The 16752-nt window shown below is 37.2% G+C and overlaps 1 pseudogene; it reads left to right on the top strand.

The window, feature by feature from the left end:
* The first annotated feature begins 2582 nt into the window (after positions 1–2582).
* LOC135750705 (uncharacterized) overlaps positions 2583–16752 on the top strand; it is a 28457-nt pseudogene continuing 14287 nt past the window's right edge.

The raw sequence follows: 16752 nt of genomic DNA, 5'->3' as shown, positions 1-16752 counted from the left end.
CTCGCTATTCTTTTATGCTGGTGAATGATCTTCGCTTCAGCGCTGACAGTGAGCTCTCTGATTCATGCTTCAAGCCAGTTTGCAGACATTTCTCGTTATGAATGTAGATCTGCATGTAAATCCCTCATTTTAAAGAGCTGAACCATAACTTTATTTTTACAATGACACACACGTTCTTCCTATGGCACGCCCCTTAAGGCATTGTTTTGGCGTCTTCCGGGAATGTTACACTCTAATGTTGCATTCACACCAGCCGTGGTAGAGGTGGCAAAAACGTGTTATTCACGCATAGTTGGACGCTTGAACATTTGAGTTTACTCGAATGTGAAATTCTAGTCATTCGAGACATTCACCTTAATATTTGGGTCAAGGGAGGGGCTTCTGCAACTCCACTTGCTTCCTCTAATCACGTCACTACTACAGAAAGGTCCTGATTGGTTAACGCGGAAATCTGCCGAAGTTCAGATTTTTCAACTCGCGCGTTTTCAGTGGCAATGCTCAATTCACTCGGAGTACGCCATTCGCGCCGCAGGATGCCTAATCACATCTTTGCATTGACTTAACGTGTAATTCACTCACGCTTGTCGCCTCTTCTGTGTCTGGTGTGAACCCTGCATTAAAAGTCCTGGGTTGTTGTAACCAACAGCTGGGTTAATGTAAATCAACCATGTGTTGAAACAATCCAGCAGTTGGGTCATTTTAACACAGCAGTGTGTCCTGTCCAATAGTGTATGGGAATGTAATTGTTCCTCTTTCTGGGAGTGATCCCAGAACATTTACTGGACGTGTTTGCGTTCACACAGAAGTCTGTTGGGCAAATTTATTATGGCTACTTTCTGGGACCAAAGTGCTGTGTGAATGAGATTATAGTGTCTTTACACAGTATTTACACAGTGATTGTGTATATTCGGTGCAAATGTTTGATGTGGGAATCTGTAAACAGATTTTCACTCAATCGCTGTGTTTCTCATCACCAGGTTACATTTCTCTTTCATTTTTTACTATTAAAAGTTTTTGTGTCATTGATCAATTTATTACATTACTTGAATTGGATGTTGAATTAATATGTCGTTTACTATCTTCTTTTGTATTATTGAGTGTTTTGAATGATTTATCAACGCATTATACTGTTTAAATTTCACTTTGAATTATTTCATAATATTGATATTTTTATGATTGATTAATGTGATATATTAGTTGAATTGATTTTTTTAATTATCATGTTGCTTACCTGGATAATAAATTCAAACGTTTGGATTTATTTTGCATTACTCTGAATTATTTACTACAAGTAAATTTGACATATCCTCAACCAGGCGTATCGTTCATTTATTTGGTGGTCTGACGAACCACTTACTCTTAAATATTAAATATTTCACACACTTTTGAAGTGAAGTGGCATCCACAGATCTTATCAGGGCATCCTTATGTTTTGGGAAATGATTTACAAGTGTTTGTGTTTAACCCAGATTGTGTTTTACTATTGCAGTTATGGGAAGCTCTCAGAGTCAAAACTAGAATAAAATCTGACTTCTAAATTAAGTCTTTTAAAAAATAATCTGCTACATTTCCCATCTAGATTCAATTGTATTTCCCAGAATAACGCTGTCTTAGCCCAAAACACCTTGCACTGACATCTTAAAAAATATCTGTGTTATTGTTCTGTTTCGAGATGCATTGCACACCAGTAATGTTTTTGTTATGGTATTTTTGTAAAAACTGTTTAAATGCCCTAAATCCTACTCCTTAGGTGTTATACAGGCACTAGACAAAATAATGTGAACACTTTGTTGACTAAAATAATTTGGCTAACCTTGATAAACTACTTTGCAAGTTTGCAAATGACCTCTTATTTAACTCTTTGTAGTCTCTAAGCTTTGTATTAGTGCAGTTTAAGTTAGTTCCTTCTCAAGTAATGAATGACAGATCAAAAGCAGACCAAATAGCAAAAAAACACCTGTATAAAAACATTATAAATATTCCATTTGGTAAAGGACAAGCTAAAGCAATCATTAAAAAAGAAGTGATGAAGAAATTGCAGAACATATGGGACATTGATAAAAGTGGAAGAAAATATTATAGTATACAGAAATATATTAATGCACAGGGTGTAAATGGACAGAATAGAAAAGAGGAGTCTGTTTTAACCAGACTGAGGTTTGACCATCCAGGATAAAACATTGTTTTATTAGGGAAAAGTAAATCAGATTAATGTATTGAATGTAAAATTACAAAAAACGTTGAACAAATACTGTTGCAATGTCGAAAATATAGTGTAGAAAGGATTTTATTAATGCAAAAGAAGTCAGACAGGAAGAAAATGGAACCTTGAAGGTTTTTTGGGAACAACGGGAGAATGGGATAAAATACTCAGGAAGCTGTTGTGGAATCTGAAAAATATAGGGATGTATGCTAGTATTTATGTTATTTAGTAATTTGTTTCCCCTTATTTATATCTGCTAGTAGATCTTTCCATGCTGCACACTTCGATACAGTAGGAGGACCTAAAACAAAGAAGAAGAAGAATGACAGATGAACGAAGTGTTGAGTGTCTCCAGTCCAGCAGGAGGCGCTCTGCAGCTCTTTAGTCCGCCGATAAACCCACTAAAGAAAGAAAGAAAGAGCTCGCGTTAGATGTATTTGTGTATCCTCAGTGTTTTTCTCTCTTGAGTGTTTTATTGAGTGTAAACAGAGTCTTGTCTCTGTGTATTTTAGTGTTGATGATGAGAGATGAGATGTGCTGTAAATCAGTAGGAACTGATCTGTCCATGCTGGATATTGATGATTTCATCACAGAAATCTCTCAGCTGAAGAAAGAGGTGGCGTTACTGGAGACAAAGCTGAGGTTAAGAGGAGATGAAGGACTGAAGAGAGAGGTTTGTACAGCTTAAACATCCTTTACCTGTTTGACAACATCAAATCATTTCTAATCTTACTCTGTGTGTGTTTGTTGTGAATCTTCCACACAGGACTCCGAGCTCAGTCTGACTTTACTCTGTTATACTGAGTCAAAGCCCACAGACGCTCAGGACACTACAGTGTGTGACAGTAATCAGGGCTTACAGGATGAGGAATCTACTGATCAAACCTCCACAGAGTCTCTGGATTCTGTCTGGAACGCTGGAGAACAGCAGCAGATCCTGCAGACCAAACTCAAGATGTGTTCAGTCAAACTCATCGACTGCAAGAACCTCATGAAGACGATCAAAACTGAACCTACAGAAATAAAAACTGAACCCACAGAAATAAAATCTGAACCAACAGAAATAAAAACTGAACCTACAGAAGATGATTATGAAGACAATCATGATGATCATGATTTTATTCCGCCAGGTATGTCTCCTCAGTTAATCCCTTATCCATTGGGCCAAATTGTTTATGTAACTATTAAATGAATAAGGGTTTTGAATTAAATTTTCAATTAACAATTAGTTCAGAGCCGATCCTGTACTTCTGGAGGTCCTAAGTACTGTCAGTCCGTTCTAGGGATGGGCATTCGATTAAATTTTTTTAGTCGATTGTCGGGAGAATTAACGATCGACTATCGATTAATCATTAATATTTTTATAATAAAAAATTATTATTTAACTTTTGTTGAATACAAAAATACAGTGTGTTTTCCTCCATGAGACCTTTATTACAAGATCAACTTGTGGCAAACAGTTAAACTACATTTAGTTAGACAACCGGAACATATATGTGCTTGAATATGCGGTGCTCTAAAGCAGCGGAACCTGCAGCTAGGAGCCGCATTCTTAAACAGAGACCTCATTTGTTCCAAAAAAATCATGACCTCTTCATGATTATTTTTTTGAAATCAAAACGAAAGGTCACAGATAACGAAGTATGGTGTCAAATATTGCACCCTGGTGGTAAAATGTTGAATTGCTGCCACACAGTGAAATTCATTTAATTGCTTCAAGACACACGCTACGCTAGGCAACGCAACGCAACTTGCATTAGATAAAAAAAGGATTCGATTAATCAATAACAAATTAACGTCATCGACTAAATTCTTAACGATCAACTATTGATCGTCGATTAATCATGCCCATCCCTAGTCCGTTCATAAAAAAAAAACATTTGTTTTACTAAATAGAAAATTATGTATAAAATAAAACAAAATAGCTGTCAGAAAAACTATAACAAACATCTCAACAGATTCTCCAATTTGCTAAGGCATGATCAGACACCAGAGGTAAACATACCAAAATACATCAATAATTGCAAACTTTAGACGTAATGTGCATTATTTTAAAATGCTAACACGAGTCACACAACGTTTTGCGTTAATAAATGTGTTTATTTCGTAAACATGTATGAAATATTTTAATTATTGATGCATGCAAGCATTTATAAAAACACACACTGGACTAATATTAAATCTGGGGATTTGGACTGGAGGATTTGTTGTAAATCCATTGCATGGTTAGTAGGGTGGTCCTTATTTTTCAACTTTTAAAAGTTCATTCTCTCACCCCACCAATATGTTTGAATAAATAAATTGGGCAACATTTTTCAAAATTATTTAATATTTATAGGTTGCTCAAGACCTTTGAAGTTTAACACATTTGCATATTATGTGATACTTTGTGTTAGCATGAAAAAATTGTTTAATAATATATACTTGGCAGCAATGGACTTATTTGAACAAATAATTGAAGACCACTCTTGCCACAGCATTTTGGATAATCTGTAGGGGTTAAATTGTGCAGGCTGGGAGTCTAGCCAGTAATGCATTGCAGTAGTCCAGTTTGGCAAGGACAAAAGCCTGGGTTAGGACTTCTGTAGCATGCACAGATAGGAAAGGTCTAATTTTACTAATGTTGTAGAGGAAAAATCTACAAAAGAGGGCGGTGCTGGCAACATGGTTTGTGAAACTGATCGTCAATGACCACTCCCAGGTTTTTGGCTGTCCTGGAAGGTGTAATGGTCGAAGAACTTAGTTGAATGGAAATATTGTGATGAATCTTTGGGTCAGACAAAGCAGTTCTGTCTTAGCAAGGTTCAGCTGAAGTTGATGATCCTTCATCCAGAGTGTGATGTCACTCAGGCATGCTAAGATGTGGGCAGAAACCGTGGGATCGTTAAGCTGAAACGGCAAGTGGAATTGTGTGTCATCCGCATAGCAGTGGTAAGAAAAGCCATGTTTACGAATGACAGAACCCAAGGATGTCCTATATATAGAAAAGAGCAGTGGACCGAGCACTGAACCTTGAGGTACCCCGGTACTGAGACAACACCGTAGATCATTGATTGGTCTGATAGAATCGTTACTACCAGCGTCATCGCTATAATGTAAAGATTAGCTTTACCTTAGTGCTAGCTTGCACTGTCTCGAGCAAACATGTTGTCATCTGTGCTCTGCTTTAAGTTCCCAAACTCCCTTTAAGAGATTAAAAAAAATCCACAGGTTGAGAACCAGGAACGCCATAACAGTTTTTTTGCCAGACTTTTGCAGTTTTTATCGGCACATTCGCAACGCACGTGCGCATTATATGTGTATATGCAACTTAAATGAGACGGAGCACGTCGACTGACGACGCCACCAGTGTTTATACAGAAACTGTCATGTGATACAGAGGTAATAAACACGATGTGCAAACATCTTTGTGGTGGTCAATTTGGATTTTGTGGCACACTGAGAAATAAATGAATGTATGGGGATGTTTAGCACTCCAACGACGCTCTCACTTGTATGATACACCAGCAGGCAGCGAAAATATAACGACACTCCTATAATCCCTCCCACTGGAAAGTGTTACTAAACTCGATGGAAAAGCTAACCAAGCTAAAGTGAGGTGAGCTGACCCGACCCAAACTAAACTAAACAGTGGGGTACTATGCAATGGAAAAGTGCCATAAGTGGGTGGGTAGTCGGGTGGTTTTGAAGAAACGATATTGGAAACGTCCGCTTCAGATAGGAGAGAGAAAGATGGGAGAAGCATGCATCAGGAGTTTGAGCATGCGCAAGAGGCGGCGGCGCAGAGTACTGACTGCTGATAGTGTTTGTTTTCTTTACAAAGAAAGAAGCAAAATAGTCAGCCTTTAAATCAGATGAAGGTGGGGGGCGAACAGAAAAAAGCAGAGAGGGGTGGAAGGGGTAGCGCGGGCTGGTGCAAATGTCAGAGGGCATAAGCTGTCTAAGCAGGATGTAAGTGTGGAGTATAGAGTGTCAGTAGCTTTGTTTGTTTTTAATAGTGAGAGTTGATTAGGGGGACGGAGCGTGGAGGAGACCACAGAGGATAAGCGGGAGAGGGAAGCGTATGTAGGTTGCACCATAACATGACCAGTGGGGGATAAGTGAAGATCAAGAGTGATGTGATCAGTGAGGAAGTGATTAGATGTGTGTAGCAGGGTAACGTGGGTGCGATGCGTGGTGAAGCAGTGTGTGTATATGAGACCTAACAGATTACTAGACCTGTGGGTTGGTGAAGTGGGGACTTGCTTGAAGTCAAAAAATGCAGTCAGGGTGTGGAAGTCGGCTGCCAGTGATTTCTCAAGGTGGGTGTTGAAGTCTCCAAGAACTACTAGAGGAGTACCATCCTTTGGGAATGAAGACAGAAGTACATCCAAGTCCTCCAGGAAATGTCAAAGCTGACGTGGGGGCATTAGATAGCTAAAAAATGGATTTTAGTAGGGAGGATGATCGTAACAGCATGCAACTCGAAAGAGCTGCTGTCACACGAGGGTGTAAGCTATTGCAATTTCCAGTCCTTTGAAATGACCGGTCCCTCCACCCTTCCCTGTAGTGTGAGGGCTGTGTGAAAAAGTGTTATTGTTAGAGAGGGCGGCGAGAGTGGCGGTGTCCCCTGGTTTGATCAAGGTCTCAGTAAGTGCTGGAATATAAAGACTAGAATGTGAAGCAATAGCTGTAATGAAATCTGCTTTGTTTACAGCAGATTGGCATTTCCATAAGCCAGTGTGAAAAGTAATTGAGGCGGTTGTGGATGGTGAATTAAGCTCAGATTCTAGGAAGAGTGTAACAAGCTCTCTCGTGCCAAAGCAGGCAAGTTTTATATAGCACATTTCATACACATGTCATTCAAAGTGCTTTACATAGAAATGAGAAAAAAATATATTAGGAAAAAAATAAGACACACACAATAAATTGCAATAAAAACAAAGATACGTGAGAATTTAAAATAACAATTTAAAGAAAATAAATTTGATTTTAATAAAATATTATAAAATAAAAATGTAAAATGTTTGAAATAAAACAGAAATTAAAATCACTTGAATTAAAAGTGCAGTCAGTGTGAATCAGAAGTGAACACAAAAATGGTCATATAGTAATGATCAAAGTAACTGAGAAGAAATTAAGTTTTTTTAGTAAAAAATTCCAGGATTTTTTTCAATTTAATAGACTTTATTGGACCCCAACATTTGACAGGTTTAATGCAGTTTAAAATGTAAGTTTTACATTATGTACTAACCACCACCAAAGAGTTGCACAGTTGTTTCTTCTCTGCCATAACAAACATGTCTTAAACACACAATATAGCAGTCAAAAAACTGAACAAGGTAAGAGTTGTAATAAAAAATGAAAAGGACGTAGAAAATCTTGATGAATACGTTTATTGTGGTACAATAGTGACACAGCACATCATATTTTGGGTTCAGCAAAGTCAGATTGAACCCAGAGCAAAGTCAATCTTAACACTTTATACAGTACAGTTTCAAACCTATTTTCCCATCCCTAATGCTGATTAGGTATTCATTTTTAAATGTAAATTAAGACTACTACCACAAATGACCCCTGTTGGTTCTTGAAGTCTCACTTTTGCTCCAATACTACACTGTAAAAAAAAATCCATAGAAATTGCAGCTGGGTTGCCGGTAATTTGCCGTAGATTTAAATGTAAGTTTTTTACTGGCAATATTTTGTTCAAAGTTAAATGAACATTAAACATTTACCAGTCTTTGTCTTTACATAGTAAAACTAAAAAAACAGCATCAAGAAAAACATTCTGGGAAACAAAATCTGAAGCAAAAAACAGAAAAAGGTTGATGATGATTTCTGGTTCCCAGAATGCTTTGCATGAGGCTGTTATTGTATAGTTTTATTCTGTAAAGGTAAAGACTTGTTAATATTTAAAATGTATTTAACTTTGAACAAACTCTTGCCAGTAAATAACATAAATGTAAATCTACGGTAAATTACCGGCAACCCAGCTGCAATAACATTGTAATTTCTACGGATTTTTTTTACAGTGTACTATTAAGAAAGTATCACTTCAGGTTATATTATTGTATTGCTTGCACTGAAATGACCTCTATTTTAGAGGGATGAACTTGTTTCAACAGCTAAGTTGAAGTGGAATTGGTGTCAAGGCAGACTATAAATTCTGTCAAGTTAAACTAAAACAAACACTGATCACCATAAGGGTGACTTTAAATGAAACAGCCAACATCTAAACTTAAGTTAAGAAAACAACTATACAAGTAAGATATAAAATGCAATTTTATGTTTCAGAGAGAGAGATAACAGAGCTTTTAATTCTACTTCAGTGTTAAGGGCCAGTGCTAAGGGGCCAACATTTTGCCAAATAGCAAAACCTGCTGGGGCCCTAAGGCTATGCCCATAAAGGGCTATCATAGGCTTTCTTGCTTCCAGGGTAGAAAAAGATACAGAATTAAACCTTCTTTGTGTAACTAAAAGTGACATTTATTTGTTTTATGTTTCTTTCAGATGCAAAGACTAAATTATGTTTGGATGGAGAAATAACGTCCTTAACATCAAAAGAGCGACTGACAGCACTTTCGTGCATCACCAGTGGAGAGACTTTCAGCTCAAAGAGACATTTAGAGAGAAAACATACAGAACAGAAGCATCATCTGAAGAAAATCACCAATGAGAGACCGTATCAGTGCAGTGAAAGTGGAAAAACCTTTAGGGATTCGTTCTCTTTAAAGTCACACCAAACACTACCCACTGAAGAGAAACCCTTTCAATGTTCACACTGTGATAAACATTTCCATCAGAAATCTCATCTGATAATCCATGAGAGAATTCACACTGGAGAGAAACCTTACGTCTGTAGTGTTTGTGGGAAGAGTTTTAATCAACGTCACCATTTAGTTTCACATCAGAGAACTCATACAGGTGAAAAACCTTACAAATGCTCTCATTGTGATAAGATGTTTACTCAAGCAGGCCACTTAAAAGTCCATGAGAGAGTTCACACTGGAGAGAAACTTCATCACTGTAGTGTTTGTGGGAAGAGTTTTCGGCAACGTGAACATTTAGTGAGACACCAGAGAATTCATACAGGTGAAAAACCTTACAAATGCTCTCAGTGTGAGAAGACGTTTACTGAGTCACGTTCCTTAAAAGTCCATGAGAGAGTTCACACCGGAGAGAAACCATACCACTGCTCTCACTGTGGTAAGAGCTTCTCTGATCCATCTCAATTCAGAGTCCATCAGAGACTTCACACTGGAGAAAAACCTTACGTCTGCTCTCACTGTGGTAAGAGCTTCTCTGATAAATCTCATTTCAGTGTCCATCAGAGACTTCATACTGGAGAAAAACCTTACCACTGCTCTCACTGTGGTAAGAGCTTTTCTGATCCTTCTCAATTCAGTGTCCATCAGAGAGTTCACACTGGAGAGAAGCCTTTTCAGTGTACTCTTTGCAGGAAGAGTTTTAGTCAAAAGTCAAACTTTCTAAAGCACCAGAGAATTCATACAGGAGAAAGACCTTACAAATGCTCTCAGTGTGGTAAAATGTTTTCTCAAGCAGGCCACTTAAAAGTCCATGAGAGAATTCACACAGGAGAGAAACCTTATCTCTGTAGTGTTTGTGGGAAGAGTTTTAATCATCGTCTCAATTTAGTTTCACATCAGAGAACTCATACAGGTGAAAAACCTTACAAGTGCTCTCAATGTGGGAAGAAGTTTGCTCATTCATCTTTCTTAAAAGTCCACGAGAGAATTCACACTGGAGAGAAACCTCATCACTGTAATGTTTGTGGGAAGAGTTTTAGTCAACGTGAACATTTAGTGAAACACCAGAGAACTCACAAAGGTGAAAAACCTTACAAATGCTCTCAGTGTGAGAAGACGTTTACTGAGTCACGTTCCTTAAAAATCCATGAGAGAATTCACACTGGAGAGAAACCTTACGCCTGCTCTCAGTGTGGAAAGAGCTTCTCTGATCCATCTCATGTCCGAGTTCATCAGAGAGTTCACACTGGAGAGAAACCTCATCACTGTAGTGTTTGTCTGAAGAGTTTTAGTCAACGTGAACATTTAGTGAAACACCAGAGAACTCATACGGGTGAAAAACCTTACAAATGCTCTCAGTGTGAGAAGACGTTTACTGAGTCACGTTCCTTAAAAATCCATGAGAGAGTTCACACTGGAGAGAAACCTTACATGTGCTCTCATTGTGGAAAGAGCTTCTCTGATCCATCTCAATTCACTGTTCATCAGAGAGTTCACACTGGAGAGAAACCTTACGTCTGCTCTCACTGTGGAAAGAGCTTCTCTGATCCATCTTATTTTAGAGTGCATCAAAAAATTCACACTAGAGAGAAGCCTTATCACTGTGATGTTTGTGGTAAAAGTTTTAATCTACGTGATTATTTAGTGTCACATCAGAGAACTCATACAGGTGAAAAACCTTATATCTGCTTGATCTGTGAAAAGAGATTTTCTCATTCTGGAAGTCTTCAGAAGCATCAGAAGAAACATACTGAACAACAAACTACACTGAAATCATCATAAGCCCAATTCACACCGAGATTACGAAAAATGCATCCGGGATTTGTCCGGGATCGTTAGATTTTTGGTGCATTTTTGTTTATGTTAACCCTATAAAAAAGCATGTGACGTGCCGTTCTGTCATGCTAGTGAATGATCTCCGCTTCAGGGGGGATATTTGACAAGCTCTCTGATCTCTGACTTTTGTCATTGGAATCCCAGATAGCATGCAACCATTGAAACAATGTTAAAAATCGTTGATTTGTCAATGTTAATACCATTGAATCAACATCAGGTTTGCACCCTCCATTAATATTGAAAAAATATTGAAATTTCAACAAATCACCATTATCGTGATCAGTGTTTGCTTTAGTTGGGCCCCTTACTCTTGTGTTTTAATGTTAAGTTTTCTTTGGCTGGTGAAGCAGTGTTTTAAAATACATCTGCTATTGCAAAGAAAACAAAGATCTAATGATATCAAGTAGTTTAATTATTGTAGATATACCTAAATGATATTAATGAAAAATTTTTAGAGTTATGCAGAAAAATAATTTTACAGTACTAGTTGGAAACATTGTCAGGTCTGTTATTTTGAGGAGTACAAAAACACATTTAAAAAGTTAAACTACCGAATCTATCTCTGACGGCATGAATCGGTCTATGAATCTCATCAATGGTGACGATCAACAAAAGAAAGCTTTATGCTGCAACTGCATTGCAGTTGATCGTTTTATATGAATTTGTTTGATGATTGTCACCATTGTTGAGATTTGTAGGATGGGTAATGATGTCTGAATGTGTCAGCATTTTTACTGCTTGTCTTTTCACAGTGTATTTACAAACTAAAACAATTATAAATGTCAAAAATGGATCAACATAATCATGTAAAGCAGCTTAATTTTATTTAATCTTGACTTCTTCACAAAAATCAAGTTTCAATTTAACTTTGAAAAACATCTTTCTTTTCCATTGCACATGTGTTTCTACATAAACACATACAAACACAAAAACAAGAAAAGAAAAATTTAACTTAGTGAATAACAAGAGTCAAGGACCCAGCTAAAGCAAACACTGATCACAATAATGGTGATTTGTTGAAATCTCAATATATTTTCAATATTAATGGAGGGTGCAAACCTGATATTGAATCAATGCAGTTAACATTGACAAATCAACTGTTTTTAACATTGTTTCAATGGTTTGCATGCTATCTGGGATGTTATTGTGCATTTAAAAGAGCTGAATGATATATCTTGCAATGATTTGCAGACATTTTTCTTTATTATAAGCTCATATGAGCGCATGACCCGCTTTTTTATGCTGGTGAATGATATTTGCTTCAGCGCTGATAGTGACGAGCTCTCTGATTCATGCTTCAGTCCAGTTTGCAGACATTTCTCGTCGTGAATGTAGATCTGTATGTAAATACCTAATTTTAAAGAGCTGAACCGTAACTTTATTGTTGCAATGACACGCGCGTCCTCACTATGGCACGCCCCCTGCGCAATTGTTTCTGTGTTTTGTAACATTCTGGGAATGTTACTACAGTAGGCCTTTTTTAGGCCTTGCAGGCATCAATATGGCAGAATGAGGATGGGCATCACACCAAACTGGAATTAAACCTGTCTGTTTCAGATGTCCTCAGAGAGCTAAAGATCGACACCAAATGGCTGAACCCACAGAGAACTATTTTCTAAAAGACACTGAATTCTGATGAAAGTCAACATCTGAAAACTTTCTCAAAGAGTTCACATCTACTTCAAAGACAACCACCCCACTTTACAGCGACAGAAGAGTCACCTCACCAAGATTATTGTGTTTCTCTCCTCACAATCTCTCTCTCTCCCCCTCCTCACATGCTGAACTAGAGATGATCAAAGCCACTTGAATACTTAAAAGTGTACAAGTGTGTAACCATACAAATTTGGTGTCATTGTGATGGTCTCAGTGCGTCTAGTAAAAGGGTCTCATTTCTTTAAGTTTGGGGAAATCCACCTTGACATAGAAATTGGGTTAGAAACTGGGGCCAGTTATTCAATCTTACTAAAAAGTTTTGACCAACACAAAGTGATGATTTGATCCAGATAAAAACCTAGATTGGATTTTGTGATCCAATCCAAATTTATTTAATCCCAAATATGTTTCCCGTAGTTACGTGTATCCGGCTATGTTTACACGTGGGCGGTTATTTTCATAAATGGACATTTCAACCTCTCCGGTTTCAAAAATAATATCGTGCACACATGTCAGTTTTCAGAAAAGTGTTTATTTACACGTACCCGTGCATATATGCCGTCAAGAGAAGCTCAAGCCCACGTAAGCCAATCACCGGCTGCGCTGGTGGTGACGCGAACTGGTTCTTCATGTTGGAGGGAGGAGTTGTTTCAGTATGTGATCGATGACATCAAAGTACCGCGAGAGCGAGTTGAGGAATCATACGTAGAGGTCTAATTTCGAATCGCTCTCGCGGTACTTTGACATCATCCGTTGCAGTGCCGCATGAAGTCAAACACGCGTAAAATTGCTGACCTCAGAGCACTCGTCTCTGCTCCTCGACATAATGGAGCAGCTGTATTTGCAAATACAAACACACGAAACGAGTTTGCACGAACATAAATGTGATCTTGGAAGCGTTCAGAGTAGCAGTCACATGTAAACATGGGTCGCACTTTTGACGTAGGTGCGAGCTCTGGCGCATACTCTGTGACGTTGCCTGCTTAAACATCCGTTTGTCTCACTTTACATGCAACCGGGCAACCAAAGATTTTCAAGATCTCCACTCTGGCCGGAGTTCTTAGAAACAATCGGTTTCACAGGCGAGTTCTCCGTTTGCGTGTAAACGAGGGGCACAAACGAAGGTAAATCTCTCAGTTTTTAAAAATAACCATGTACGTGTAAACAGAGCCTCCGTGTGAAACCGGTTTCTAAAATGAAATAAGGCAGGGCTGGACTTGAAATTGTCCAGCGAGAACAGATTGGATCGTTTGAAGTTGAATCATGTTGCTAATTGCTAATCGCTGTGATCTTTTCCCGGACCCCACCCATCTGCCATACCATATGACCAGAAGTAAACAGAGATCGTTTTGAGGAAGAGAGGAGATTTTTGTTTTTGGTTAAAGATTTTGAGGGCACATGAATATTAAAAAAATTTATAAAGCTCACAGATTTTTTTTGTAAAACAGTCATTTGTAAAAATTACCACAATATACCAAAAAATATTAAAGTTTTTCATTTTAATTTCATTGTGACTTTAAGGGTTTTTTATGTGATTGGTCAATGTATTATATTGCTTGAATTGGATGTTGAATTAATCATTTACTCTCTCCTTTCATATTATTGAGTGTTTTGTATGATTGATCAACGCATTATATTGTTTTAATTGGACTTTAAATTATTTTATATTATTGACGTTTCTTATGATTGATTAATGTGATATATTAGTTTAATTTTTGAATTATCATGTTGCTTACCTGGCTAATAAATTCTAACATTTAGATTTATTCTGCATTACTCTGAATTATTTACTACAAGTAAATTTGACTTATCCTCTGTTACCGCAAATCCACCACCAGGATTAAGTAGGCGTATAGTTCATTTTTTTGGTTTGACGAACTTCTTACTCTTAATAAAATATTTCACACACGGTTGAATTGAAGTGACATCCACAGATCTTATCAGGGCATCCTCATGTTTGGGGAAATTGCAGGTGTTTGTGTTTAAACCAGATTGTGCTTAACTATTGTAGGTATGAGAAGCTCTCCGAGTCAAAACCAAGATAGAAAATTACTTTTAAATTATGTTTTTTTAAAACCATGTTCAATTACAATAAACTATTTGTATACATTTCCCAGCTACATTCAATGGTATTTCTACATCACATAATTTATTACTGTACTAACACAGCATCAGCAAAGGGTATTGCTTAAATAAAGCAATTTTCATGTGCAGGTTTACCTGACAGTAGTCTCAGACTAAAGCTGTCTAAGCCCAAAACACCTTGAACTGACATCTTTAAATATATCTGTTTCATTGTTTTTTGTCAAGATGCACACCAGTAATGTTTTTTTAAGGTATGTTTGGAAAAGCTATTTAAATGCCCTAAGGCCTAATCCTTTTTACAGGCACTGGACAATAATATGAACAAGAAGTTTGCAAATGCCCTCATATTTAACTCTGTAGTCTCTAAGCTTTAATGCAGTTTATGTTGTATTCAGCAGAAGTCAGTACATGTGGTGTAAGTGAAATGTATCTGTTTAAGGGATTCTGTTTCAAGAGCATCTAAAACATATCAAAATGTGTGTGGTGATTAAAGAGCAACGGTCTTAAGTTACCAGTATGATTGTTGAAAGCTCATAAAGCCTTCATCAGTGAATGAGATTACAAAAAATGATACAAGGTGCATTCATTTTATTTTCAATTCCCAATGTTGACATATAAGGTAAAGACTGTATTCCCTGACGCTGGATCTTTACATTAATTAAAAAAATCAGCATTGTGACAACCATTATCACACAATAAACATCAACCTTCTTGTGTAATGAATGAGAGATGGCTAAAGTGTTGTGTGTCTTCTCTCTCCAGTACAGCAGGAGGCGCTCTGCAGCTCTTTAGTCCGCCGATAAACCCACTAAAAAAAGAAAGAAAGAAAGAAAGAAAGAAAGAGCTCGCGTGATGTGTTTGTGTATCCTCAGTGTTTTTCTCTCGTGAGTGTAAACAGAGTCTTGTCTCTGTGTATTTTAGTGTTGATGATGAGATGGATGTGATGTGCTGTAAATCAGGAACTGATCAGGGTTTACAGGATGAGGAATCTACTGATCAAACCTCCACAGAGTCTCTGGATTCTGTCTGTAACGCTGGAGAACAGCAGCAGATCCTGCAGACCAAACTCAAGATGTGTTCAGTCAAACTCATCGACTTCAGGAACCTCATGAGGAAGATAAAAACTGAACCGATAGAAGTAAAAACTGAACCGACAGCAGATGTATTTAAGGATAATCATGATGATGTTCATGATTTTATTCTGTCCGGTATGTCTCCTCAGTTAATCCCTTAATTGAACCTATTTCATTGCAAAAACAACAACGTTTTGTGTATTTGGTATAATACAATGTGTTTTCGTGGTTCGGGTACAAATTTTTTACCCGTGAAGACCTCTAATACGCATCCAATGAAGGTGTTTCTACGATGAAAAAAATATTTTGGTGGATTTACTTCACTATTTTCACTCAGAAAAAATTGATACATTTTAAAAGAAACTGTCATGTAAATGTGAAACAAAATTATCAGTAACTTAAAATAAAAATTTTAAAATTTATTTTAAATTTCAAGTAAACTTTACTCACTCTTCATTTGTAACCCAGATAGCAGTAAACGTCACTTTTGCACGCAAAAATAACCATTATGGTGATCCGTGTTTGCTTTAGTTGTGCTATTGACTCTTGTCTTTAAAAGTTAATAAGCTTTCTCTAACTGTAATAATGGTTTATTTAAAAATTGTGGTGGCGTGAAAATACAGAGTTGACCAAACTACTGTTCCTGCGTGTGTTATGCAAAATTTGTCTGACCAGACCTGTAATGTTACAATAAGAGATTAAAACGTTGTTGTAGCTAGTGATGTTTTTAGGTCTGACACTGAAGCTTCGATGCTTGCTTCAGACTCTCAAAGTCCTTGCAATGAACCACTTTTTCGGGGCTTGTATCATTACGTCACTAGTCACAGGAAATACAACGTTTGAAGCAAACACACTGGTTAATTTCTATAGTGAACCACATGACTGTTTTGATAGCCCATTCTGGCGTTGACAGGTTTGAAACTTGGCATATTTATTTTACACACAAGTGAAGCCAAACCATAGAAAAGCTTTCTAAATTTTTGTGTACTCCAACATCATCTGTTTCATGCACGATAATATTCTCCAAAGCTGGTGAATTCGTTAAAAAAAGAAATCGTCCACATCACCAAAGGTATAGCCTATTAGGCTATATTATAAAATTATTACAAAATATATTATAATTCATATTAAATTATATTTCTGAATAAAAACC

The sequence above is a fragment of the Paramisgurnus dabryanus genome, chromosome 4 (genome assembly GCF_030506205.2).
Source record: "Paramisgurnus dabryanus chromosome 4, PD_genome_1.1, whole genome shotgun sequence".
In the NCBI taxonomy this organism is placed as follows: Eukaryota; Metazoa; Chordata; class Actinopteri; order Cypriniformes; family Cobitidae; genus Paramisgurnus; species Paramisgurnus dabryanus.
Note: the sequence above shows the minus strand (reverse complement) of the source record. Positions and strands in the feature narration are given on the sequence as shown.